The 26,707-nt window shown below is 42.7% G+C and overlaps 1 pseudogene; it reads left to right on the top strand.

Moving 5' to 3' along the window:
* The first annotated feature begins 19,322 nt into the window (after positions 1-19,322).
* LOC101332910 (heterogeneous nuclear ribonucleoprotein D-like pseudogene) lies at positions 19,323-22,326 on the top strand (annotated as a pseudogene).
* The last annotated feature ends 4,381 nt before the right edge of the window (positions 22,327-26,707 follow it).

Raw genomic sequence — 26,707 nt, 5'->3', positions numbered from 1 at the left:
ATAACATTTATAAAGCTTGGGTAGTTGGGTGTCTGGTGACATGCCATTCACTGAATTAGGAAACGTAGGAAGAATAGGTTTTCAGGAAAGACAATGGGTTCATAGTGGGATAGGCTGAATTTGAGATGCCCACGAAACCTGGTGGAGATGGGCTACAAAGAGTTGAGAATACAGGTGGGCATCTCAGGAGACAGACCAAGGCTAAAGACATCTCCAGGAATTGTCCTGTAAAAGGTGTCATGATTTTTTTGTTTATTGCCCTTTGATAAATATTAGGAAAACAGTATTCTTTTACTTTATTTACTCATTGATTCAAACTTATTTAATAAGTGGGAAACCATATGCCAGATTCTGGGGATAAATGATTAATAAGATCCTTTAGAAACTCATAGTCTTAGCAGAGGATTAGGCTATGAACTAAAAGCAGAGCTGCAGCTGTGGAGACCCACTCAGAACCCTAGGGTTGGTTCAAAGATTATTTTAAGATGAAGACATTTGAGATTCAACAGATACAGAAAGAAGCCTTCTCAGAGCTTCCCTTATCTGACTAAAGGCAGAAACTTCTGAGAAATGAGGACTGCCATAAATTCTCTCTTTGGGGCAGGTCTGCCCCCAGGAGAGACCAAGAGTAAACCTACCATAAATCCCTTCTCTGGGGGGAATTTTTGACCCCTACGAAGTCAGAGAGACTGCTCATACCTGTAGAGACAAATATTACCATGAGCTTTCTTATCTCTTGTTTGTTCTCCTAAAAAACCTGTCTTTTCTAAAGAAGCCTATTTATTCTTCCCATAAGAGTCTTGCGCCCCGCTCCCTTTTTCTAATCTACTAATTCTAACAAAGCTTTGAGTTACTCAACACTGAGCACTCCTGCATTTATGCACGTTGCATATGCAAATAAACTGTTTTTCCTGTTAATCTGTCTTTTGTTAGTTTAACTCAGAGGCCCCAGCCACTAAACATAGGAGAGTCAAAAAAAAGATTTTCCTCTTCTACAAAAGGAAGAAAGAAATTTCCATCCTGAATGGCCGACATAATGAAAGTGGCATTAAATACAATGGGCAACATAGAAAGATGACCAGGCTCGGGGAAAATGGCAGAGACAATTCATTCCATTTTGGACTTTTAATGTACGTAAGAGTAGCGTAGGAGTTAATTTACTCAATGACTTATATCCACCCAGTCTTCCCAGACATCATTCACCTCTCACCACTAGGTTTTTCTCCTTCCTCATCCTAGACGCTTATACTATTCCTGACAATATCTCTTCCAAGGACAGACAGGAAGCAAAGATAAAGTGGTCAAGATGTGGGATCTGGCACTCTGCCATGGCTAATTACCCACATTGGCTTCCCTTCCACTTTTCCACTGGGTTTACAATCTTCTCACTTCGGGGCTTTCCAGTACTTGGAGCAGCTCAAATTCATCCAGGAGATGGGTATGGAGTCTTGTTCCTTTCCACTTGACCACTCCCCAAACTCTCCTTGGGACAAGTTATATTTAGATTCATTTCCTTTCAGAGCAAAGTTACCTATATTAACATTAGATCAGAAACCTCCCAAATCCTACCCAAACCTCAAGGACTTTTTCAAGGATTTTGTCTCCAGTTAACACTTACCTACCTGTTTTTTTTGTTGTTGTTGTTTTGCGGCACGCGGGCCTCTCACTGTTGTAGCCTCTCCCGTTGCGGAGCACAGGCTCCGGATGCCCAGGCTCAGCGGCCATGGCTCACAGGCCCAGCCGCTCCGCGGCATGTGGGATCTTCCTGGACCAGGGCACGAACCCGTGTCCCCTGCATCGGCAGGGGGACTCGCAACCACTGCGCCACCAGGGAAGCCCTTACCTACCTGTTTGACTTCCCTGTGTTTTCTTTTGTTCACTGCCTACCAGGTTTCATGTCAGTAGCATGCTTCAGGTTATCTTCCCTGGCTTTGCTCTCTAATAAGTTCAATATGTTTAATATTTGTCTCTCTTACTCTTCAAGAAAAGGAATCATTTAATATAGGTCTATTGTATTTCCTGCAACTTTACTCAGCACTGAGACTGTAACAGGGGCTCATTTAATAGTACTGGTTTGAATCAAATTAGATGGAGTGATGTGGATTTTTACATTTGAAGAAGGAGTTGTGTTTTCTTAAAATTCAAACTACTGGTATAAACTCAAAGTTGCCGTCTTTATGACTTTCTTGTTATTTTTTATAAACTCTTTCATGGTCTATGCTCAGAGAGAACCCATGGGTATACAAGAGAGAATGGAACCTCTGATACCACAATGGGATTTTTGTTGTTGGTTATGACTTTGGAAATCAGAAATGTTCTGTCAATACACATTCCAGAATTCCAGGCCTACACATTCTGGCTTGTTTCCAGCAAGTTGACTCTATTAATGGATATTTGAAATATACACCACTTTCCAATCCTTATGCAGGCGTCTTATGGTAGAGTTTTCTTTTCTCCTCCCACCAGAATCTCAGTGTTGCTTCAGCTCCCAGCGTGTACTTACATGATCCTTTGTGAAACAGAGGGCTCGATACTTCCTGAGCTTTGACCATTTGACTCTTCCAGGACTGAGTTCCTTCTGGGCCTTCTCCTTTTCTGACCGGGCAGGTGCAAAGGCTAAGGAGAAAAAAAGCAAGATGGAAAGTTTTAGTGTTTAAGAAAGAGAGAAAGATTTGAACCATATAATAAATATAAACATACATACGTGAGAGCACCTGGGAGAAAGTCTGGGTTTCAGGTTTCAGTGCAAACCATGGGGCTTACCTCTAGTTTATTCAAAGAATCCTGAGGTTTTCGAGCCTGTCTGGGAATCTAGGGACGAGCTGATGACTTCATATTGAAATCATGCAAAACCCATGAGCTCATGAGCTGGGAGATGAAACCCGATGAGACAAAAATGGTTTCAAGTGGACCTGCCGTAAGTCTGTATAAGATCATTCAAACCTGAAGAGGTGAAAGTGGACAAAACTGGGCCACTGGAATTTGGAGACTTCCTTGCAGGGACTCGTAGTAAAATGAAACTGCTTGGTTTTCCCCAAGCCCTTGAAAGACTCGGAGAAACTGTAGGAGAAGAACTCAAAAACAAGGAACGCTTTCCGTTTGCTTTTGCAATCTCTGATTTCAGGGAGTGCCATTCTCAGTACTTAACAGGGTCACCAAGGTCAGGCTTATCTCCATAGTCCTTCCTGCCCTCTCTTCAAATGCACTCTCTTCGTGTACAATTCCAGTGACCGTCCTCAGATGGCTCTCGCCGAGCTGTGATGCATGCAGCCTTGCCATGCATTTGTCTGATCTTTCGTCTGAGACAGCAGGCCCCCGAGTGCTGCTGGACCTGGTCCAGGCCCCCAGGAGCCCAGGCTGGGGAGGGGGTGGTGCTGGGATTGGCCCCTGGGCTTTGATGCCACCAAGGAAGGCCTGAGAGACCATGATCAGGAAGCGCACCGTCCAAGTCAGGCAGACAGAGATCTGAAGGAAGAATCAGAGAGGCTGAATCCAGGTACAGGACCGAGACTGAGCAAACCTTACCAAAGGAGCCAATTCAATGGAGCAATGAGACCACAGAATGTAGCTAAAGGTATGTTTCCTTAGATACCAGAATCTTAGTCATGGAAGGCAGGCTACGAAGTGCCCGGTGGGGGTTAGTTACATAGAGCAGGATCCATTTGAGTTGTCTCATGCAGAAAGGATTTATTTCAGGGATTGATACGGCTTAGAGAATCGTTGAGTGGGCTGAAGAAGCTGACTCAAAATTAAGGTTCATGAAGAACTCCTTAAGTGACGCCAAAGAATCAGGCCACCAAGGGAGCCGAAGTTTCTCCTGCACTTGGAGGCTGCCTTCTCAACCAGGGACCTGGCTCCAGAACCCCCCACCATTGCCAAGGTCAGGAGGCCGCTTCGATCAGGAACCACTGCCACCCCCTTACTGGTTCTGCTGCAACTGACAGCACTAAATGAATGCAAATCACCTGCTCTGACCTCAGGAAGCCAGTGACTGACGGCTGGGGCCTCTGCTCCCACCAACACCCAAAAACAGAAGCGGCCTGCCTGAGGAAGCAGCAAAAACAGCAGACGAAGGGAAGCCTCGTGTTTACCAAATCCACCCTTAACAAATGCATGTCCCTGGGCGAAAGTACAAGAGGGGGCCCGCTGACCATATGATTAAGTGTCGCAAGTTACAAATCAAGCTACAAATACGTTCTACCCTCCTACCTTGACAAACACACCTTCATAGCAATGTGAATGTTCAGAGTCAAATTTAGGTTCCTGAACACCCCTGAAGAACATGCCAGAATGTGGCAGTGTGGGAGAGCTAGCCCCCGGCCCCAGTTTCTTACCATTGGCTTGTCCTGCACTGCCAAGGGCTCTGTGCCTACATGCTTGGCCTCACGTGGCCAAGCTCTGTTCACACTGCAAACTCTCTTCCTCAAAGCCACCTCTCAGGGCGCTTGCTTTGCTTAACTTTACTCTTGGCATCTACTCCCCTCTTTGATTTTAAGGGTCTGGGAAAATAAGAAATGCTTCTCCTCACAAAGAATCGAAAACCCATCGGTCTACAGTCTAGGAGACAGTATAGCAAGGTGGGGATTCTGCGGGCTTCGGCAGGGTCAGGCTGCATCCGGCAAGTTTCCTAAATTCTCAAAGCCTCCATTCCTTCACCTCTAAAATGGGAATGATAGGATTTACTCTGTAGGAAAGTGCACGTAAAGTCCCTAATATAGTGCCCTAGCACACAGTTAAGTGCTCCAAAAACCTTAACCATTATTATTGTTGCTATGGTCACACATTAATAGGTAAGACTGTACGGGAACAGTCACATTATTAGGGTCTTTTTGAGTCTTGAACCAGATCTCTAATCAGATGAATTGCACTCTGCATTAGGTCTCTGTGCCTTGCTTGGAGCAGTCTGGAAAATAGTCTTCATCTTATTGTCCAGTGTGAACAGATAATGGCTGCCTGGAGAACTATTTTGAGAAGGAACTTGAGGTCAAATCAAGCACAATGCTGTGATTGATTAATAATGTCTGCCTGGGGTATGGTGGGAGATAGGGCTGTACGTGTGCCAGGTATTTGCCATTCCTGGACTGGACCCCATTCCTGAGTGACAGGAAAGAAGATGGACTTGCAGAGAAACATTGGGCTTGAGTCCTACTTCTTCCACCCCCCCGGCTCTGTGACCAGGGGTCAGGAATTTAACCCTCTTTTGCTTAGGTGCCTCATCTGTAAAATGAGGATAACCAGGTTCACCATGCCTACCTTATAGGGTTATTTGTAAGGATCAAATGAGGTCATGCTTGTTAGGACACTGTCAGTTGCGAGGTGTTGCCTAAATGTAAGGTGTTTTGTTATTAGCGTGTGGTATTTGGCCAGTTTGTGCTTGACAAGGAGGAAGAGCCAAGTCGATGATAGTTTTGGTCTGCCTCTGCCTGCAGCACCTCAGCCCGACTGCATCCTCCTTCAGTTTCTGAGTGCCAATCTATCAGGAGAGAGCCTGGCAGGGCAGAAAGAACTTGTATTAAAACCAGATGATGCCTCACTCATCAGCTGCGTAATTTAGGTCAAGTTTCGTAGCCTGTGTGAGCCTCAGTTTCTTCATCTGTAACATGGAGATTGGATAAAGATAATTATGACATCGGTCTCAACTGTCTCTCATGTGGTTGCATAACTCTAGGGCGATACACACGAAAGTGCCAGGGAAAATCTAAGTGCGAGTGCTTATGACCTCCTCCTATGATCCGAGCCAAATGCATCCTTATTTCATGAAGTCCCTTCCCTGCTCCCCACTCCTCCCTTCCATGATCCCTGAACAACCTCCAACAGGCCTGTCCTATCATCAATTTAAATTGGGGCACAGCCTCCACGAGCTCTCGGTATCAAGACAAGGTCAGGATTGGGCCAGAAACTGGAGGTCAGGGGAAGACAAAATGAAGCTAAGTCTTCAAACAGAGGTGGAGTGGGCCTATGGCCTGGATTGGGCATGAGAGGTGCTGGGAGGCTCAAGGCGAGACCCCAAATCCACGAAGAGCAAGGGCAGATGGTGAAGAGAGTCAGCGGAGCACATATGACATCAGAGCCGCCGGCATCAGTGAACAGGTTGGCCTCAGAGCACCAGCCCTTGTCAGTTCCCCAGACCCTGCCTCAGTCTTTGTATGGGGACACAATTCAACCCGTAACTGTCCTTGCTTCTCTAGGGATGATTCGAACCAACGTGGCTGGGTGAAGACGGGGAACGAGGTAGGAGAAAAAACAAAGCACTGGAGTAGCATGGAATCTGCTTTCGCTCAGTTAGCAACCAGAGAGCAGTGATACCCTGTGGACTATTTCCTTCTATTCTGCTGATAGAGGGGAAAGGGGCTTTCAATACTCTCTTCAGAGCTTACAACAATCCTGGCGTGGAGTAGATGCTCCATAAATATTTGCTGAATTAGTAATGAATGAGAGAAATTCAGCCCATATGAGCAGCTAGTTAGAGTTTATATTCTGGTGCCAAGACTTTGTCCTGCCTGGAGAAAGGACATACTAAATGGTTATTGAATTTAGCATCAGTTTCTCCCATATAGTACATGTGGCCTTATTATTAACAGCTGGGCCTTACGGGAGTGGAATGAAGAGCTTCAGGGGGTGGGGCTCAGAGGGCTGGGCTCTTCCTTTGCCCCTCGTCCCTTGCTATTCCTCGGTGATCTCAGCCCACCCCCTGTCACCTTAGAGCGCCATTCGAAAGCGAATCTTGAGACCTGAACTGAGCTTTATACGTCTAACCTGTCCCAGAATCCTTTCCCTTACCAGAGTTTATTGATCCTGCATCTCACCCATTTATCAGCATTATAGAGTTGGAAGCGCCTCCGTGGTCATCAAGCTCTACCTCTTAATTCATAAATGAGGGACTGAGGGGAGAGGGGAAGACATTTCACTAAAGCTGCACAGCCAGGACCCCTGACTCCTGATCTATGCCTCCACCTTTATCCTGAACCCTCGCTTCTGTTGTCTGACTATTAGGAAATCACTTGCCAGATAGAGGAATTCCTCTGAATGTGTTTGTTAGACAGGAGAATGCTATCCTCTAGTTCAAATGTTCAAGTGTTCCCAGAGTGTGAGGCCAACAGTGGGGATCTGAGGCATTTGGCTGGTGGCCAAGAGGCACTGGGTCAGGCCCCTCACACTCTCAGCCTATGAGCCCTGCCACCTGGCTGGCTGTTTGAGTCACCTACAGGGAAAGCTGAATTTCCATCCCAGGCTCCCTTACATCAACACTCCCACCATCCAGAGACAAGAGAGTCCTTGTGGAAAGTCAGGCTGTGGCACAATCTTGACCCCGTGCTGGGCTGCCCTTTCTTGTTTCCCAGTCCTTCCTTGCCCCTGGCAAGTTTCACTGGGGCCGAACAATGGCTTCAGTCTACAGCGAGGTGAGCTCATTGCATTTTGCAGGTGCTCCGTTTGTACAATGGCCAAAGGAAGGCTCAGATGTGGCCCTAACAGTCACACTTAAAGCTCTTTACAGTGTACAGTGTCTTGAGACTCTGGGGAGAGCCCTGGGAGCTCCAGGGGAGCCCTGACAGCCACCTTATGCTTCCAACCAGCCAGCCCCACCATTGACACTGTCGAGGTGGCCTCCCATTGTCTATTGCATGCCAGCTTTACCTGCAGTGGTGCCTTCCTGAAAGGCTCAGCATGTATTTGTAAAACCTGAACTATTAAGTAGCTGAGTTTAATAAGTAAAAACCAACCAACAAAGCAAAGTGGAAGGGGGAGGGTGAATGTTCCCCATTAGGGTTACCAGACTTAACAAATAAAAAATTCAGTTAAATTTGAATTTCAGATTGTGAAAAATGTTGTCTGCCATTTCAGTAAACAAAGGATGTTGCAACCATCAAGACACTACAGATGCCCCATATGGTGAACCCTCAGGGAACTCAGGTGGGAGAGAAGAGGATCCTGGCTGGAGATAACTAAGGTGAACATCAAAGGCATGATTTCAATGAACCCAGACTCTTGCATCTTTTCATACATAGGAAAGCGCTAAGTTCCTTAACTTGAGATACCTGGTTTTCTTTAATTCACAGTAATCTTTTGATGTTCCGACTGCCTGGTCTTTGTTGCAACAACTCCTAGATATCCTGGTTCCTCCCTTACCTCTTTGGAGGAGCTTATATGAGATAGCTCTGAGAGGCTGCCTCCCAGGCTTGAAGTCCTCAGAAAGTCCGCTGAATAAAATATCATTCTCAACTTTTCTGTTATGCATTTCTTTCAGTCGACAAGATAAGCAATGAATAATTTTTTTTAAAAGTATATCCTGTTCAATATTTGGGAAATATACTAAAAATTATTTATTGTGCATCTCTCTCTGAAATTCAAATTTATCCAAGTGCCCCGTATTTTAGCTGATAACCCCAGTTGCTATGGAATTCCATGGTCCGGATATCCTATGAAACACACCTTGACTCTTGACTGTTGGAATGAAGTCTGGGACTCTTGCCGTCTTGACTTTGGCAGCTCTGCCAAATCGTTACCGTTTGCGAGTGCTGCACAGGGGCTTCGGGGAGTTCCGCTGGAGGGCTCCTGCATGGCCCCAGCTGCTGGGAATTCCCTATAATGGGAGATGCACAGCCGGTTCCCAGAAAGTGCAAACGTAACTCAAGCGAGTCAGCACATTTTCACATCGGCAGTCTAGGTACATACACAGAGCTTTCTTATAACCCTCTCCTTTGCTCAACATTCCTGAATAGGATCACCCACGCGTTACCACCTCTGCTTACGGTGAGGAAACACTCAAGTCATATTGGCCGAGTCAGCGCCTGGTAGACAGACTTGAGAATCATCCTGGCTGACAGGCTCTAAGACCAATAACACCTTTGCATTTTTATTGGAACATATTGCTTTATTAGTCCAATCGGATATGTTGTTTTCAAAAACTGTTGCAGTATGTTTTTTTCTAACTATAAAAGTAATATTTGATTATTACAGCAAACTTGGAAAACACAGATAAAAAAGAAAGAAAGAGTGATCAGCAAAGGAAGCAATTCCACAATGCAAAATAACTATTGTTGACAGGTAGGCACGTGGCCTTCCACGCTGTACCCTCTTCATGTATATTAATATATTATGTCATAGTCAGCTTGGGCTACTAAAACAAAATACCATAGACTGGGTGGCTTAAACAACAGGCGTTTCTTTCTCACAGTTCTGGAGGCTGGAGAGTCCAAGATCAAGGCGCTGGGCAGATACGGTTTTTGATGGGGACCTTCTTACCGTCTTGCAGATAGCCACCTTATCCATGTGTCTTCACGGTGGAGAGAGGAAGCTCTGGTATCTCTTCCTCTTGGGGCTCCACCCTCATGACTTCACCTAAACCTAATTACCTCTCAAAAGCCCCACCTCCTAATACCATTATGTTATGCACTAGGACATTAACATATGAAATTGGGGGGTACACACATATTCAGTCCATAATATATTCTTAGTTTTAAACAAAAAGGGCCAAATCCTTTTCTGCCCATGCATCCATATATGAGTGACATGAACATAAACATGTGAATAGTTATATATGTGGAGATATCATATGTATATATGCTCAAACATATCTATCTATAATATGAACTTCAATGACTTTGAAATTAGGTGGTTCATTTTTGGCATTAACCAAGACTGAAAACTAAGTACAGAAAGAGGGTGAAAAGTACCAAATAAACTCCCGATAAAGTACAAAGAGGGTGGGCTTCCCTGGTGGCACAGTGGTTGAGAATCTGCCTGCCAATGTGGGGGACACGGGTTCGAGCCCTGGTCTGGGAAGATCCCACATGCCACGGAGCAACTGGGCCCGTGAGCCACAACTACTGAGCCTGCGCGTCTGGAGCCTGTGCTCCGCAACAAGAGAGGCCACGATAGTGAGAGGCCCGTGCACCGCGATGAAGAGTGGCCTCCGCTTGCCACAACTAGAGAAAGCCCTCGCACAGAAACGAAGACCCAACGCAGCCAAAAATAAATAAATAAATATTTTAAAAAAATAACAAATGTTCAAGTACAATTGGTGTCTTTAAAAATTAAAAAAAAAATCTGTGTTAAAAAAAAAAAGTACAAAGAGTGGGCAGTGAAGGACACAGGGAAATTTTCTACCACCATGAAGGGTGAAACTGTCCTCCATAATGAACTATTCCTAGTCAAGAATGAGTGTTTGAGAAACAAAAAAAAGAAGAGTGTTTGGTGAGTGGGGAGGTATAGCTAAAAAAGGTCTATCCCTAATGCTTTTCCTCTGAAATACTGACTTACACTAAATACTATTCCCCAACAACTGGCTTCCCCTTTGGACATAGGGACTGGTGAAACATAAACCAGAGTTGATGTTACTGTGAATTCAATAGCACTTAGGACTCAGTAACATGTTCTGTAATCAATGTATCTGTAGAGAATGCATGCTTATATAGAATCTCTGAACGACTTCTTGTTTTAGAGTTTGGACGACATTCTTCATTTGCGGAGGTCAATACTACGAACCTGAGAACCTCGTTATCTTATACGGCAGCTAAAATGGTTTATTTTTGCAGACAGTTGTCAAACATGGCGACTGAGGACACAGTCTGATGATGGCCTGGGGCCAGAGTCAGAGGCCTTTGCAGAGAGAAGTGTTCCTGTGGATTCAGGCGAGGAGTGACCCGTAACCAACATTCAGTCACTGGCCCTGCTGTAGGCTCTGTCACATGAAATAGTGGTTTATCATGTTTTCCCATAATAGGATGTGGTAGCTCTCAGAGAAACTTCTTTCTCCCGCAAGACACACCTCCAAACACCCAGCTCCCCATGTAAATGCAGCTACTCTGAACTTTGCAACCTGTTCTCCTGCGTAGCTGCAGATCCTGTGAAAAATAACAGAAGAGATCCTGGGGCTGAAGATGATTCACTGGCTCATTCGAAGAGCCCATCTGACCCTCTGGGTCTCCACTGGATATCCTTTCTTAGTAGGAAACATGGGCATAAGCCACTCAAGTAATACATGGCTGTGAAAATCTAGATCAGTGTTAGCATCATTATATTTGGTTCATTCTAGCTGTGTGCATATATATAAACACTGCATGCACAGTGTTCTCTGTCTTGAGAACAAAACTTTTTATAAAAGGGTGGTATCTGTATTTCTGATATCTTGCTGGGCAAACTCAGAGACTTAAGTGCACATTAAATAGAATGAGAACCTACAACAGAAGCATCTGTCAAAATAGGTTAGCATCTCATACCATTGTGATCTAACATGGTTTGTTCAATGTTAGTCTTGCTTGGGAAGGAAAATATTGGAAAGCTTTGTTTAAATCTACCAAACAAGAAAACCAAACCAATACAAAGCAAAACCCCAGCTGGCCAATTCCTTGTACTACTCATTCTTTTTGTAAGAAATGTTTGTCTGGGATATCATTTATGATCATTTCTAAGGCAGAAGTAGTGTCAAGTTCCCAAGGAGAAAAAATACATAGAGAGGTCTAAGAGTAGATTCCTAAACAATGGAAGGAAAACCACACTGGTAACCTCGACAGCAGTAACTACTTTGGGCCATGATTTGGACCAGTTGTCACGAGCACTGACAAATTGCATGGAATAGTAAAATGCATCCAAAGCCCAATATGAAATAAGAATTCACGATGCTGGGTGGCCAGAGGAAACACATCAGTAAGGCTAATTACTTGGTCTGCGATGTCCTGGGCTATTCTAGACGTGTGACTGCCACCTACTGGCGAACATTATCTTTACTTAGAGGGTCCAGGAATTCTGCAGCCAACCATGTCCAGCGTCGTGCTCTGCTAATGCTGACCTCAATACAAACTCTTTTTCCCATTCGCTTTTATTGTACCTTCCCTTAGTTCTGTTTTTAAAGTAATGCAAAGTCACTCATTTATCTTCTCTAACACCATTTTTCTTCACGTCTCCATGCCACTAGTTCGAGAGAGCCTGAGCTTGGCAAAACCCCTCCTTATCCCAGATACTTTTCCTCTATCCCTTTCTATTTCTTGGGGGATGCAAGAGTTCCTTAAGAGAGAAGCCTTTGAAAGACAGCTTGGTAAGAGCAGCTGAAACGCTGAGAACCGTGGCACATCCATTACTAAATTAAGAAATTAATTTCTACTATTACAATGATTTCCAAGGTTCAAAAATAATAATGCTGATAATAGCAGCTGTTTGTGGTTAAAATATATGGAAAAAACCTCATACTTTAAAAAATATTTTTACTTAAGGATGGTATGTGTATATCCTTATGCTATGGGGGAAAACAAATAAGTCAACATACAGTTGCATTGATACAAAGTAAATATAAGGACACAAAATGACAAGGCAGTGGTGAGGAGAGGTGGCGTATATTGAAGAAAAGCTTATCAAAGATTTTGAGGGCTTCCCTGGTGGCGCAGTGGTTGAGAGTCCGCCTGCCGATGCAGGGGACACGGGTTCGTACCCCGGTCCGGGAGGATCCCACATGCCGCGGAGCGGCTGGGCCCGTGAGCCGTGGCCGCTGAGCCTGCGCGTCCGGAGCCTGTGCTCCATAACGGGAGAGGCCATGGCGGTGAGAGGCCCGCGTACTGATTTTGAAAGATTGTACCAATGTCCACTACTTCCAGCAAATTATGTGACTCTCTTTGACTCTCATCAGCATTGAACATTAATAGATTTTTCTAGTCTTGATATGTGAAAATGGCAACTGATTAAGTAGAATTTATTCCACTACTATTAAAGTTAAACATTTTTATATGTTTATTTTCCATATGTAATTTATCTTACATATGTAAATTGTTCACATCCTTTTCCCATTTATCAACTAGTTTAAAATTTTTCTTTCTTATAGATGCATGCAGACTGCTATTAGAAGAAGGATGTTAATCCTTCATGTTCCATACCTGAGCAAGTATTGTTCTAGGAATTCTACTTATTTAATTTTGTTTGTGATTTTTTTTGGCCACACCGCAGGGCCTGTGGGATCTTAATTCCCCGACCAGGGATCGAACCCGTGCCCCCTGCAGTGGAAGCACGGAGTCTTAACCACTGCACTGTCAGGGAAGTCCAGTTTGTGATATTTTTGATGTGTAGAAATTCTATACTTTTGTATGGTCCAGAAAATTTACCCTTTCAGATTTCTTTCATTGTTATATAATTTAGAACAAATATTCACTCATATCTTATTTGTGGATGTGTGTGGCTTGCTTTTTAAATATGTAACTCTTTAATCAATCTCTGATTTATTATGACATATGGTAATGGTAAAGATCTAACTAATTTTTTAAAAAATAGCTATTCAGTTGTCCTAATAACATTACAAAAATATTTAGGTCCCTGTATACATTAGGGTTGTTTTCTGTTTTGCAGAAACAGAATGTTTTGCATTACTGACTTATTTGCCTATTCATTGTCTCAATATCGCATTTATTGTGCACCTAGTATGTCTTAGGCACTGTGCTGGGTGCTGGGAAATTAAATGATGAGCAAAACAGACAATGTGCTGCACTTGGGGAGGTCATGATGTAAGAGACACAGCAGACATTCATCTAGTAATGATTCCAATATATAATACATGATTGTGATATAAAAGGAGCTGTGAGAACATAATCTGATCTTTTTCTTTTTTTGGGGGGGATGATTCCTAAGGAAATAATCATAAATAAAAACATTAGAAATGCTTTTTTTTAACATCTTTATTGGAGTATAATTGCTTTACAGTGTTGTGTTAGTTTCTGCTGTATAACAACGTGAATCAGCTATACACATATATATATCTGCATATCTCCTCCCTCTTGTGTTTCCCTCCCACCCTCCCTATCCCACCCCTCTAGGTAGTCACAGAGCACAGAGTTGATCTCCCTGTGCTATGGGACTGCTTCCCACTAGCTATCTATTTTACATTTGGTAGTGTATATATGTCCATGCCACTCTCTCACTTCGTCCCAGCTTACCCTTCCCCCTTCCTGTGTCCTCAAGTCCATTCTCTACGTCTGCATCTTTATTCCCACCCTGCCCACCCTGCCCCTAGGTTCTTCAGAACCTTTTTTTTTTTTTTAGATTCCATATATATGTGTTAGCATATGGTATTTGTTTTTCTCTTTCTGACTTACTACACTCTGTATGACGGACTTTATGTCCATCCACCTCACTACAAATAACCCAGTTTTGTTTCTTTTTATGGCTGAGTAATATTCCATTGTATATATGTGTCACATCTTCTTTATCCATTCATCTGTTGATGGACACTTAGGTTGCTTCCATGTCCTGGCTATTGTAAATAGTGCTGCAATGAACATTGTGGTACATGCTTCTTTTTGAATTTTAGTTTTTTCAGGGTATATGCCCAGTAGTGGGATTGCTGGGTTGTATGGTAGCTCTATTTTTAGTTTTTTAAGGAACCTCCATACTGTTCTCCATAGTGGCTGTATCAATGTACATTCCCACCAACAGTGCAAGAGGGTTCCCTTTTCTCCACACCCTCTCCAGCATTTGTTTGTAGATTTTTTGATGATGGCCATTCTGACTGGTGTGAGATGATACCTCATTGTAGTTTTGATTTGCATAGAAATGCTTTTTGAATTAAGATGTTCATCAAGAAGTTATTTGTAACAGAAAAAAATTAGAATAGATTTAGAATATCTAACTGTAGAGTATTGAAAAAACAATTAAAAAGTTAAATTATGATTCTGTTGTAAAAGGCAAATGCTTGGTAAATTGAATAAGCAACAAGGGTCTGTTGTACAGCAGAGGGAATACAGTCAATATTTTATAATAACTTTAAATGGAGTATAATGTATAAAGATTTTGAATCACTATGTTGTGATTCAACATAGTTGAATTCAACACTTGAAACTAATATTGTAAATCAATTATATTTCAATTTTTAAAAATGTTTGATAAAGTGGAAAATGTTAGAAACAACAGAGTACGTGCAGTTTACAGTCTGTATGCGAAACAAACATACCTCTACTTAGAAAAATATCTGAGTACAATATATGGAGATATTAGAATGGCTTTGTTGGGGCGAGGAGATTTGGGGTGGCATTTCCCTTTGCTTTTGTCTATTTGCTAAATTTTCTTTACTATTTCTTTTAAATAAATATGTTCTCCTCTTGCCTACTTCTAGACCAGTTCATGAAGATAAAAAAATAAACATACTGCTATCAGGTTCTTAATTAAAGGCAATTTGCAATGGAGGAGAACTTTTTAAAAGTATGTAGAAATTATGTATATATTATGTATAAATATTCATGAATCTATAGAACTGAATGGAGCCTAAATATTGTGCGACCCTAACAATCACCAAATGCAGATATGAACTTGCATTTCAAAACCCCCCAAATGCTAGAACGGTACGGACGTGGGCAGAGATGCTCTGGAATAATTTTCAGGAAGATCAACGATGAAAAAGGACATTTTAGAAATTCAGTCATCCCAGTAGATCTATACCTCTGTCGTCAACTTTATTATTGAGTCCCCACTGGGCACAAGGACTTATATCCTCTGGAAATTGCCCAGCCTGGCAACACTGGTGCTGAATCCCTCTTCATGGTGTGTCCTGTGTGTGCCCCTGCAGTCCAGGCACATGTGAGAGGGGCTGCATAAACATGGGAAGTTGGAATTGCAGAGGTTGGAAGACACGCACAAATTCAGGACCTAAAGTGTTAATACGTTTTAATAGTGATCCAAGTGGCCCCTGTCTGCTCCTCTCTGTGTGCATTTTTTTTTAAGTTTCAAGATTTTATAAAATCTCAGAAAAGCTGCTTTGGGTCTTGCAAGTCCCTTCCTAAAGGTGAAAGATCACCTATCCCACCCATGGAAAAAATATATTCACACACATGAAGAAGACAGATGGCATCATTTTGCCCGGGACCCTTATGAGGACCAAAAAAACTTCCAAATAATTCCTGGTTGAAGAAGCTAGATAGTATCTTTATCAACAAGCCTGGAAGAACCATGCTTTGAGCCGAGCTGCCCAGGTTTCAGTGCTGGATTGGCTACTGTATCAGTTAATGTCCTAGCAGGATATTGCTGGTACATTCAGTCTTGGTACTTCAAGGAAAGTTTGATAAAAGGACAGCAGAGTAGGGTGATGGGTCACTTTGCCAGCCCGAACGCTGAAGGGAGGAGAAGAGGGGGCAGTCAGAGAGAGAGAGATGGAGAGAGATGGACACGGCAAGAGGGAGAGGGAGAGCGAGAGGGAAAAACAGCACAAGAAGTGTGTGGAGGACGAATGCAGCCAGCTCTCTTTCTGATCTCCTGGCACTGTTTCCCATTGTTGGAACCCACCTATGCAGCCAGAGGGCCAGGGGGCCTGTTGGGGCAGAGCCAGAGGTCTTCTCTTGGGGCACAGAGGAAGGTGGAGGAAGAGGGGTCTGTTGGACAAACTGAAGATAAGCAGATCAACTGCTTTTCAGAGATAAAGAAAAATAAGGTGGGCTCTGTCTTCTGGGAAGTAATGACTACTAAAGCATGACTTTTATTTTTTTATTTATTTTTCTTTTTAATTTTTTTAACATCTTTATTAGAGTATAACTGCTTTACAATGGTGCGTTAGTTTCTGCTATATAACAAAGTGAATCAGCTATACATATACATATATCCCCATATCTCCTCCCTCTTGCTTCTCCCTCTCACCCTCCCTATCCCACCCCTCTAGGTGGTCACATAGCACCGAGCTGATCTCCCTGTGCTGTGCGGCTGCTTCCCACTAGCCATCTATTTTACGTTTGGTAGTGTATATATGTCCGTGCCGCTCTCTCACTTCATCCCAGCTTACCCTTCCCCTTCCCCATATCCTCAAGTCCATTCTCTAGTAGGTCTGTGTCTTTATTCCTGTCTTACCCCTAGGTTCTTCATGACCATTTTTTTTTCTTTTTAGATTATATATATATGTGTTAGCATACGGTATTTGTTTTTCTTTTTCTGACTTACTTCACTCTGTATGACGGACTCTAGGTCCATCCACCTCACTACAAATAACTCAGTTTCGTTTCTTTTTATGGCTGAGTAATATTCCGTTGTATATATGTGCCACCTCTTCTTTATCCATTCATCTGTCGATGGACACTTAGGTTGTAAAGCATGACTTTTAAAAACTGGAAACAGGGGAAAAGATTCTCCTTAAATGTGGAAATTAAAGTGAAAATTGTGTTTGTCTATAGAGTCTGCATTTTTCTGCAGACACACACATGACACACTTACAGGTAGTCTATATACCGGTTCTGCCTAGAGAATTACAGGGAACAGTGATTGATACCCTCAGGAAACAGGCTATGATACAATAAGTGGCTACACCTAGGCCTACTTCCTGCCCCTAAGATGATTTCATAATAACCCAAGAACTTCTGGAAAACACAAAGGACAATTTGAAATTTAACTGTTTATCATCAGCTGCCTGGGAAAATATGCCCCCAAAGTGCAACCCCAAATATATCTGAACCTGTTCTCCAATTCAGCATCCCCCAGGGAATCTATGGGATCCTTGTAAACGCACTCAGTCCAGACACCTTAAGACGCCAATCATACCTTACCAGGCATCTGCATACCAGCCATATATAATCCGTAAGACCATCTTGCATGTATTTAGCTCTTTACAGTCTCCAAAGAGGTTTGAGAGCACACTGGTACCCAATCATATTCCTTCGCTCTTTTAGGAGGCAGGGACACGGTTGTCTAATTTGTTTCTCTAACCCATTGTTCAGTACACACAAAGTGCCCAGCTTACAGCTGAGTAAATGTTTGCTAGGTTGAATTGACCTAAAAAACTCTGACAGACAGAGGAAAGCTGATGAGTTGAGCGTGCAAAGCCTTGGTTTCTTCTTTGTGATGAAGTAACTTTAAAAAGAGGGATGGAGACTTCTAGTTTTGCGAGCCAGACCCACAAAGGAAAAGTCTGCAAGAACTAACCTCTGATTCTATGGAGCACAGAATAGTGAGCTCAGGGAGAAGGATTGGCCTTGGGGTGGGCGTAGTGACTATAAGGGTGACAGTGGGGGGCTTTGGGGTTCTTCTCATGTTCTTTTCTTGTAATGGGTGCTGATTATATGGGTGCCGTTCAGTTTGTGAAAATTCACAGAGTCATACATTTAAGCGTACTTTTCTGTAAATGTATTTGATGTCAAAGAAGTTTACATAATAGCAATCCTTTACAGGCAATCCAACTTCAAATAATAGAACCTCCGAATAACCTGAAGTTGTGTTTACCCTTGAACATTAGTTAATTAATTGAGAGCCTGGGATTCAGATCAGGTGGCTTGGGTTGGAATTCTGGCCCTGCCACTCCCTAGTGGGAGATCTCGGCTATGTTACATAACATCTCTAAGATTCTGTTTTCTCATTCGTGGAGTAGGCAGATAATGATACCAACATAACTGAGGTGTCAAGAACACAGTCATCGGGCTTCCCTGGTGGCGCAGTGGTTGAGGGTCCGCCTGCCGATGCAGAGGACACGGGTTTGTGCCCCGGTCCGGGAAGATCCCATATGCCGCGGAGCGGCTGGGCCCGTGAGCCCATGGCTGTTGAGCCTGCGCGTCCGGAGCCTGTGCTCCGCAACGGGAGAGGCCACGGCAGTGAGAGGCCCGCGTACCGCAAAAAAAAAAAAAGTTTAAAAAAAAAGAACACAGTCATCTCTCAACAAATGGTTGCTAGTCCTCTCAGAGTTGCTATAACATCTCAGTTTGCATACAAATCTCAGTTGCTGAATTTAGATGTGCAAGAACTTCAACTTTCTGCTTCTGTACCTGGCCTTATTATTATTATTATTTTTAATTCTTATTCCTTTGGGCAGCAGAAACAATCTCTGTCATTTCAGTTTTCCTGCCCTCACCCTGGGATTATGTCTGGGATTCAGGTGACATCTATATTTCTCCACACTGTATCTGCTCCGCTGTTCTCACTCCCGCCTGATATGGGGTGGTGTCCACACAGATTCTGTCCGGCTCTTTCGAGTTCTCTTAGCTACTCCTGTGCTCCTCCGGGGAACATGGGGTTATTGTACTGCGCCTGTTCCTTGCCAAGGAAGGCTTGCCATGTGAGGCTCTCTCAGGCTGTCAGTCTAGATATGTGCACATTTTCTACTCTTGACCCACCAGCACCATATCTAGGAAAGTGGTTTGTCTTCCCCCCAGCCCTGCCCCTGCCTATCCTGCCTCAGCCGATGGAAGGAACCGGTCACAGTGACCCTTGTGTTAGCAGAATGGCTAAGCTGGTGTAACACAGGGTCTGAAAACCAAGAGAAGTGTATTTCTCTCTCTCCCACGTAATGATCTGGGCTGTAAGGGCTGTTGGGCAACCTGCTTCGTGACATCATTCAGGGAACGAGGCTCTTTCCATCTGATTATTCTATCACCCCTTAAAGTATGTATTTCTTCCTCTCCATGGTCAAAGTCAGACTCAGCCGTATTCATGTTCCACATCACAGGTTGGAGAAGTTCAAGCAAGTCATCCCTTTTAAGCAGGTGAGGCAGAAGTTACTCAGAACATTTCCCCTCACAATCTTTTGATGAGAGCTTATCTCACGACCACCCCACAGGCTTGTCCAAGCCTTTCTTCCGACTATGCTCTGTATATTTCTGGTAGATATAGCACCTTCATCATTCCCAGTGGTGTTTATTTTCCCTTTTCCATTACTGGGTGTCCGTGGAGAACTTGGCCTGCTCCTTAATTGGCTTTGACAGTGAAAAGATAATGGAAGCTATGGAAGTAGAATCAACAAGGCTTGACAACCAATTATAAAGAGTTGGTGACTATTTTAGATTCCACGCCTAAATGAGTTCGTGTTTGTCTCCTGTGTCTGCCTTACTTCACTCAGCACACACCAGCCCCAGGTTTAGCCATGTTGTTGAGATGGCAGGATTTCCTTCTTTTTAAGGGCTGAATATCATTTTATTGTATATATGCATTATATCTTCTTTAACCATTCATCTCTTGATGGACATTTAGGTTGTTTTCATATTTTGTTTATTGTGAATAATGCTGTAATGAACTAAAATAGTCAAACTCATAGAAGCAGGGGGTAGTGGGAGGAGGAAATGGGGAGATGTTGGTCAAAGGGTACGAAGTTTCTGTTATGCAAGATGAATAAGTGCTGGACATACTAATGTACAGCAATGTGACTATCGTTAACAATATTGTATTGTATACTTTAAACTGGCTAAGAGGATGGCTCTTAAGTTTCTCATCACACAGGCACACACACAAAAGAAGGAAAATGGTGACTGTGGGGTGACAGATCTGTTAATTAACTTGATTGTGGTGATTGTATGTATATCAAGTTGTACATCTTAATTATATATAATTTTTATGTATCAGTTATATATCAATAAATCCAGAAAAGTGGTTGGTAACACAGAAGGAGGAATTGAAGTTTTGTTGTTGTTGTTGTTTTTAATGTTGAGCCTGGAGTGACATGAGCTGATATGGGAAATACCAGAAGAGAAACAGATTTAATGAGAATTAAAAAAAATAATAATCAAAATAATGATAATAACAATGTCTGGCATACATTATGTCCTGAGAATTTTGAATTTCTTGCTCCATTCAATCTTCAAAACCCACTTACTTATTTACAGCCCTCCCTCGGTATCTGTGAACCCTCGTGGATACCAAAATCTGTGGATGCACAAGTCCCTCGCAGTTGGCCCTCTGTACCCATGAGTTCCACATCCGAGGATACAAAGGGCCAACTGTACGCGTTTTCCTAATTTAAGGATGAGGAGCCTGGGGGCACAGTGAGTTAACACAAATTGCCCAAGGTCGTGTGGCTTGAAGCAGCAGCACAGAAAGTGCATCTTGGCCCTGGAAATCCAGAGCCTCTACATGTAATCCCTATGCTATACTGTAACCCCTTCTATACTGAGAAGAATCTGATTTTAGAATTAGGGATGACTTATGTCTGGGAAGCTGGGAAAATTCAATGCCTAGGAGAGATGATGGCTGAGGGTGTCTCAACAATCGAGGGCTGGAATCATCTGGAAGCATCTCTTCATCTTTCTTTCATTGGTGTTGACTGCTTGCTGGGACCTAAGCTGGACTGTCAACCGGTGCACCAACTGGTCTTTGCATGTGGGCTGGGCTTTCTCACAGCATGGCCACCTTAGAGGATGTGGAGGTTTTTTATAGCAGCTAATGGAGAAAGTGTTTTATGTAACTTTGGCCTAACCAGCGAGCTACATGGAAGCTGCATCACTTTTCTGAAAGGTATGGTACTATTAAAATAGGTCCACAAATATTTTGATACTCCTTCCTTCAAAGAGTGGCACCTAGGCTGCTGCTGCTGTGACTCGGACTGCAGACCAGCACCGCCGGGCTGACAACTCCGCCGCTATGAAGACGTGAAGGAGTACAGCAACAGAGAGGAATTCGCAGAGGGATCCAAGATCAGTGAGACCAAGCATCAGCGGGATGACGCTAAAATGGTTATTAGAGGCTTGAGCTGGGATACAAGCAAGAAAGAGCTGACTGAATATCTGTCTCGATTTGGAGAAGTTGTAGACTGCACAATTAAAACAGATCCAGTTGCTGAAAGATCAAGAGGATTTGGATTTGTGCTTTTCAAAGATGGTGATAGTGTTGCTAAGGCCCTGGAACTGAAAGAACACAAGCTGGATGGCAAATTCATAGATGTTAAAAGAATCAAAGCTTTAAAAGGGAAGGAACCCTCCAAAAAGGTTTTAGTAGGTGGATTGAGCCCAGATACTTTGGAAAAACAAATTAAAGAATATTTGAGGGCTTTCCTGGTGGCGCAGTGGCAGAGAATCTGCCTGCCAATGCAGGGGACACGGGTTCGAGCCCTGGTCTGGGAGGATCCCACATGCCACGGAGCAACTGGGCCCGTGAGCCACAACTACTGAGCCTGCGCGTCTGAAGCCTGTGCTCCGCAACAAGAGAGGACGCAATAGTGAGAGGCCCTGCGCACTGCAATGAAGAGTGGCCCCCGCTTGCCACAACTAGAGAAAGCCCTCGCACAGAAACGAAGACCCAACACAGCCATAAATAAATAAATAGATTTATTTTTTAAAAAAAGAAGAATATTTTGGAGCCTTTGGAGAGATTGAAAATGTTGAACTTCCACAGATACAAAAATAAATGAAAGAAGAGGATTTTGTTTTATTACATATACAGCTGAAGAGCCAGTAAAGAAATTGTTAGAAAGCAGGTATCATCAACCTGGTTCTGGGAACTGTGAAATCAAAGTGGCACAACCCAAGACATAGGCAGCAACAGAAGCAACCAAAAGGAGGATGAGGTGCTGCAGCTGGTGGACGACGTGGTACTAGGGGTCGTGGCCGAGGCCGACAGAGCACTTGTGGCAAGGCATCCCGAGGGGGCGGCAATCACCAAAATAATTACCAGCCATACTAAAGGGGGATGTTGGAGAAAACAGGCAGAGATTGCTGAAGTAACCCATCCTGCAGGACGACATTGAAGATTGGTCTTCTGTTGATCTAAGGTGATTATTTTGTAAAAGACTTTCTAGTGTACAAGACAAAACTGTGTCCAGCTGTGTATGGCCACCAATTAGTTTTCTTTGTTTTTACTTTGTCTTTTGCTATCTGTGTTATGACTCGATGGGGATTTGTGTTTATACAAATTTTGTTTGTACAATTTCATGTTAAACCCCAAATAAAGGCTTCCTTGTGTGATTGTTTTTCTGCGTCAGGTACTAAAGAACTCTGTACAAGTGTAATTTCAAATAAGCAATAATTAAGGCACAGTTTGTTTTGTAGGGAGTGTTGATCCAGAGGGAGAAATTGTGGTGCTTTATGAATAGCCAGCTACAGTGTCTACCCTGTTCCCCTTTTTTGTTAGGTGTATTCTATGCTTTAAGGCTTCTTTTCCCTGTTAACTGAGGCTTCCATCATACCTTTAAGTAATGTTGTTTCCTCTCTGTATATCTGGAGACTTTGTCATGAAAGTTTCTGTGGTATAGTTACAGTGTTGTGATTAGTGGAAGCTTTCTAGCAGACCATAAGCCTTCTGGTTATATTTTGAAAAGTAACTTTTTCTTTTTAATTTATTTTTCTTTTTTAAATTTTTGGTTGCATTGGGTCTTCGTTGCTGCATGCGGGCTTTCTATAGTTGCAGCGAGCGGGGGCTACTCTTCATTGTGGTGCACAGGCTTCTCATTGTGATGGCTTCTCTTGTTGCAGAGCACGGGCTCTAGGTGTGCGGGCTTCAGTAGTTGTGGCACGCGGGCTCAGTAGTTGTGGCTCGTGGGCTCTAGAGAGCAGGCTCAGTAGTTATGGCACATGGGCTTAGTTGCTCTGCGGCACGTGGGATCTTGCTGCACCGGGGCTCGTCCCCTGCATTGGAAGGCGGATTCTTAACCACTGCGCCTCCAGGGAAGTCTGAAAAGTAACTTTTCAATGGCACAAAGCATGCTGGTAGCTCCTTTGATGAATAGAAAATATTTTACTTTGTTCTTGTCTCTGGAAAGACGTTTGTTATCATTCGCTGTATTCAGTGGTCTGCTAGAAAGATCTTTGGCTAATCGTAATACCATAACTTTGTTTTCTTGATTAAAATGTCCACATATACCCAGGGGAAAAACACTTAAACTGTGTTATGGGAACTACAGTTTAAGAATATCAGATGTAGTTACATTTAACACAAGGATTTCGGCAAATAAGTATGAAGTTATTAAAGTTTGAACAAAAGTTAGATTAAAATATTTGAAGTAGTGGCTGAGTAGCTAACTTGTATACTATTCTATATTGGTATTCTATTGTATTCTAGTATTGTTATTATGTCACAGCAAGTACCAAACTGAACAAAATATTTTCTGTTGGGGCATTGTTAGGGAGCTATACTGGATGTTAACTGTGATGTGGTGTGAGTTCTTGGAAAAAGCCATGGTAGCAGGTATCATCATTTTTAGTGCAGTTAGTCATGAGCTCAGTAGTTAAGCATATCCGTATTCAGACATAAGAAGGAATCGTGGGCAAAGGTTTTCCTTAAATCTTATGTAAATGCAAATCTAAGTGTGACCAAGTCATGTCATTACAACAGGTCTTCCTGGTGCATTAAAGAGAAAAACGGTTCAGCTCTAGATTTTGGAGGATGTCCTGGGTAAATTGAAGTTTTGAATTTTACATTCAGTGTAGTTATTGAATTTAAGGGCTTTGTCTTTTTTTCTGTGGTTCCGTGCTAGCCATTAGGATTGGCATACATATTCACATGTGGAATAGTTGACCTCACCTTCAACCAAGTGCAAATTTTTTTATACTAATGAACCCACCTTGTTTTGTTTTATTTGGTGCCTGCAACTTTCTTTGTTCCAATGATGTTCGTACTTGCTGGGCTATCCAGTTACAATGCTTTGGGGCTTGTTTTGCTTTTGTTTTGCCATTTGACCTTACACCTAGGCCAAGTACCAATGTTGGCTATTGCAAGGGATTGTTTAATTCTTTCAACACGCAACCTTAGGGAACAGAAAGGAGATTTTCACTTCATGTTGTCAAAGTCAGTAGGTGCAGTGTCTTTAGGGCAGTGAATCCTGTAAGTTCAAATTTATGATTAGGTGACACGTTGACATTGAGATTGTCCTTTCCCTGATCAAAAATGAATAAAGGCTTTTTAAACAAACAAACAAAAATTGGCACCTAATTTCCCTCCCTTGAGTGTGGAATGTACTTAGCGACTGACCTGTAATGAATAGAATATTGTAGAAGTGATGGTGTGTGATTTTCGAGATAAGGACACAAAGGCATTATGACTTCTGCTCTCTCTCGAATCACTTGCTCTACCGTGATGCTCAAGCAATCCTATGGAGAGATTCACATGGCAAGAAAATGAGGCCTCCTGCCAGCAGCCATGTGAGTGAGCCATCTTGGAAGCAGGTCTTCCAACCCTAGTCAAGCCTTCAAATGACTATATCCCCTGCTGATATCTTGACTGAAACCTCGTAAAAGACCCTGAAACAAAAATCACCAGTTAAGCCACTCCCAAATTCCTGACCCGTAGAGATTATGGGTAATAAATCTTGGTTACCTTAAGTCACTAATTTTGGGGGTAATTTCTTGTGAAACGATAGGTGACTGATACACCGAGCCTCAGAGGTCATGGGACATCATTTGCTGCGTTCTATTGGTCAAGGGCTCAGATTCAAGGGGAGGGGACACTGGCCTAGGCACTCAGTGGGAAGAGGGTCAAAATGTTTGCAGACATGGTTTAAACTGCCATAGAATGTTTAGTTTAGTGTACCTGCAAAATATAATTGGGGAGACAGCCACCACATACCTAGCAATGCAAGTCCTTTGCAGCACATGTAACATTTGTAATTAAATAATCATTTGTGTAATTTCTGGATGGATTTCTGTTGTCCTGCCGGAATGTGGATTTGCATCTCTTTTGTTCCTTCCTATCCCCAGAGCCTTGCACAGTGCTTCACGGATACTACACGCTCACAAGGTATCTGTTGAACACATGTACAAATCTTTAGGTGATCAGGATGTTATGAACGTATATATCTGGCCCTGGAAGTGTTTCTGTTTTTTGAATTGTTATCCCCAAATAAAATTTCTGAATAATGCTTGAAAATATATAACTCATTCTTTACATTTGTATAGGATATGCTACTATTTATTACATTCTGATTGTCTCAGTTTATAGCTTCTCAAAAAACAGCATGTGAAATAATTTTAGGAATTACATGGATGGAGTTTTAAACTTTTAATAGCTATGTGATTATTTTATTGCATGTTCAAAAGTGAAAAAAATACGAAGTGTGTGAATTAAAGGAAAATATTAGGTAAAGAATAGAATAGGTAACATGCAGACATGGTAAAAATTACAAAAGTTATGCTTAGATGACTCAAGTTGGGTAAATATCATGAGGCTGATCTTCTACAGTAAGACATGTAATCTGTGGTGGAGATCATTTCACCTCTGTTTTACGGAAGGTAAAACTGAAGTTTAGAAATTACAACATGGTGATTTTCCCACTCTTCCAGGCTACATGTAATGCACACAACCTGTTTTAAACACTGCCTTTCAGTTCCCTGTAAACATATAGATATGAGGGTTGTACACAATCCCATCTGCTGACACATTTTACCTTTATCCCACCTGAACAAATGTGGAGACTTCACAGTTCTTAAATGATGACGGTGGAAGTCTTCACGTCAGTCAGTGAGATCAGATCTGTGACTTAGTGTTTCTTAGCTGTCTCTCATTGTTGCCACTTAGATATCAGCTAAGCTCATCTTTCTTCATCGGAATCTTGTAGCTCTGTTGAGTTTTAAGTGAAAGAGGCAAGCGACTAGACCTAGAGGTCATTTCTTGAGAGCCATTTATGGGACAGCGAGTGTATTTGTTTTCTATGGCTGCCTTAACAAATTATCATAAATTTAGTCACTTAAAATGAGATCAATGTATTAAGTTATAGTTCTGCCTGTCAGGAGTCTAGATACAGCATGGTCTTCTGCTTAGAGTCTCACCAGGCTGAAATCAGGTTTTGGCAGGGATGTGATCCTTTCTGGAGGCTCCGGAAATGTATCTATTTCCAAGTTCACTTGGTTGATGGCAGAATTCAGTTCCATACAGTTGTAGGCTTGAGGTTCCTGTTTCCTCACTGGTTGTTGGTTGAAGTTTATTCTCAGCTTCTAGAATCTACCTGCATTCCTTGGCTTCCTTAATCTTCAAAGCCAGCAATGGTAGCTCAAGTTCATCTCGTGCTGTAACCTCTCCTTCTGTCTCATCTCTGCTTTCACTGGAGACAATTCTCAACTTTTAAGGACTCGTG

This window comes from Tursiops truncatus, chromosome 3 (genome assembly GCF_011762595.2).
Source record: "Tursiops truncatus isolate mTurTru1 chromosome 3, mTurTru1.mat.Y, whole genome shotgun sequence".
NCBI classification, from domain to species: domain Eukaryota; kingdom Metazoa; phylum Chordata; class Mammalia; order Artiodactyla; family Delphinidae; genus Tursiops; species Tursiops truncatus.
This window is presented reverse-complemented; position numbering and strand designations above follow the sequence as displayed.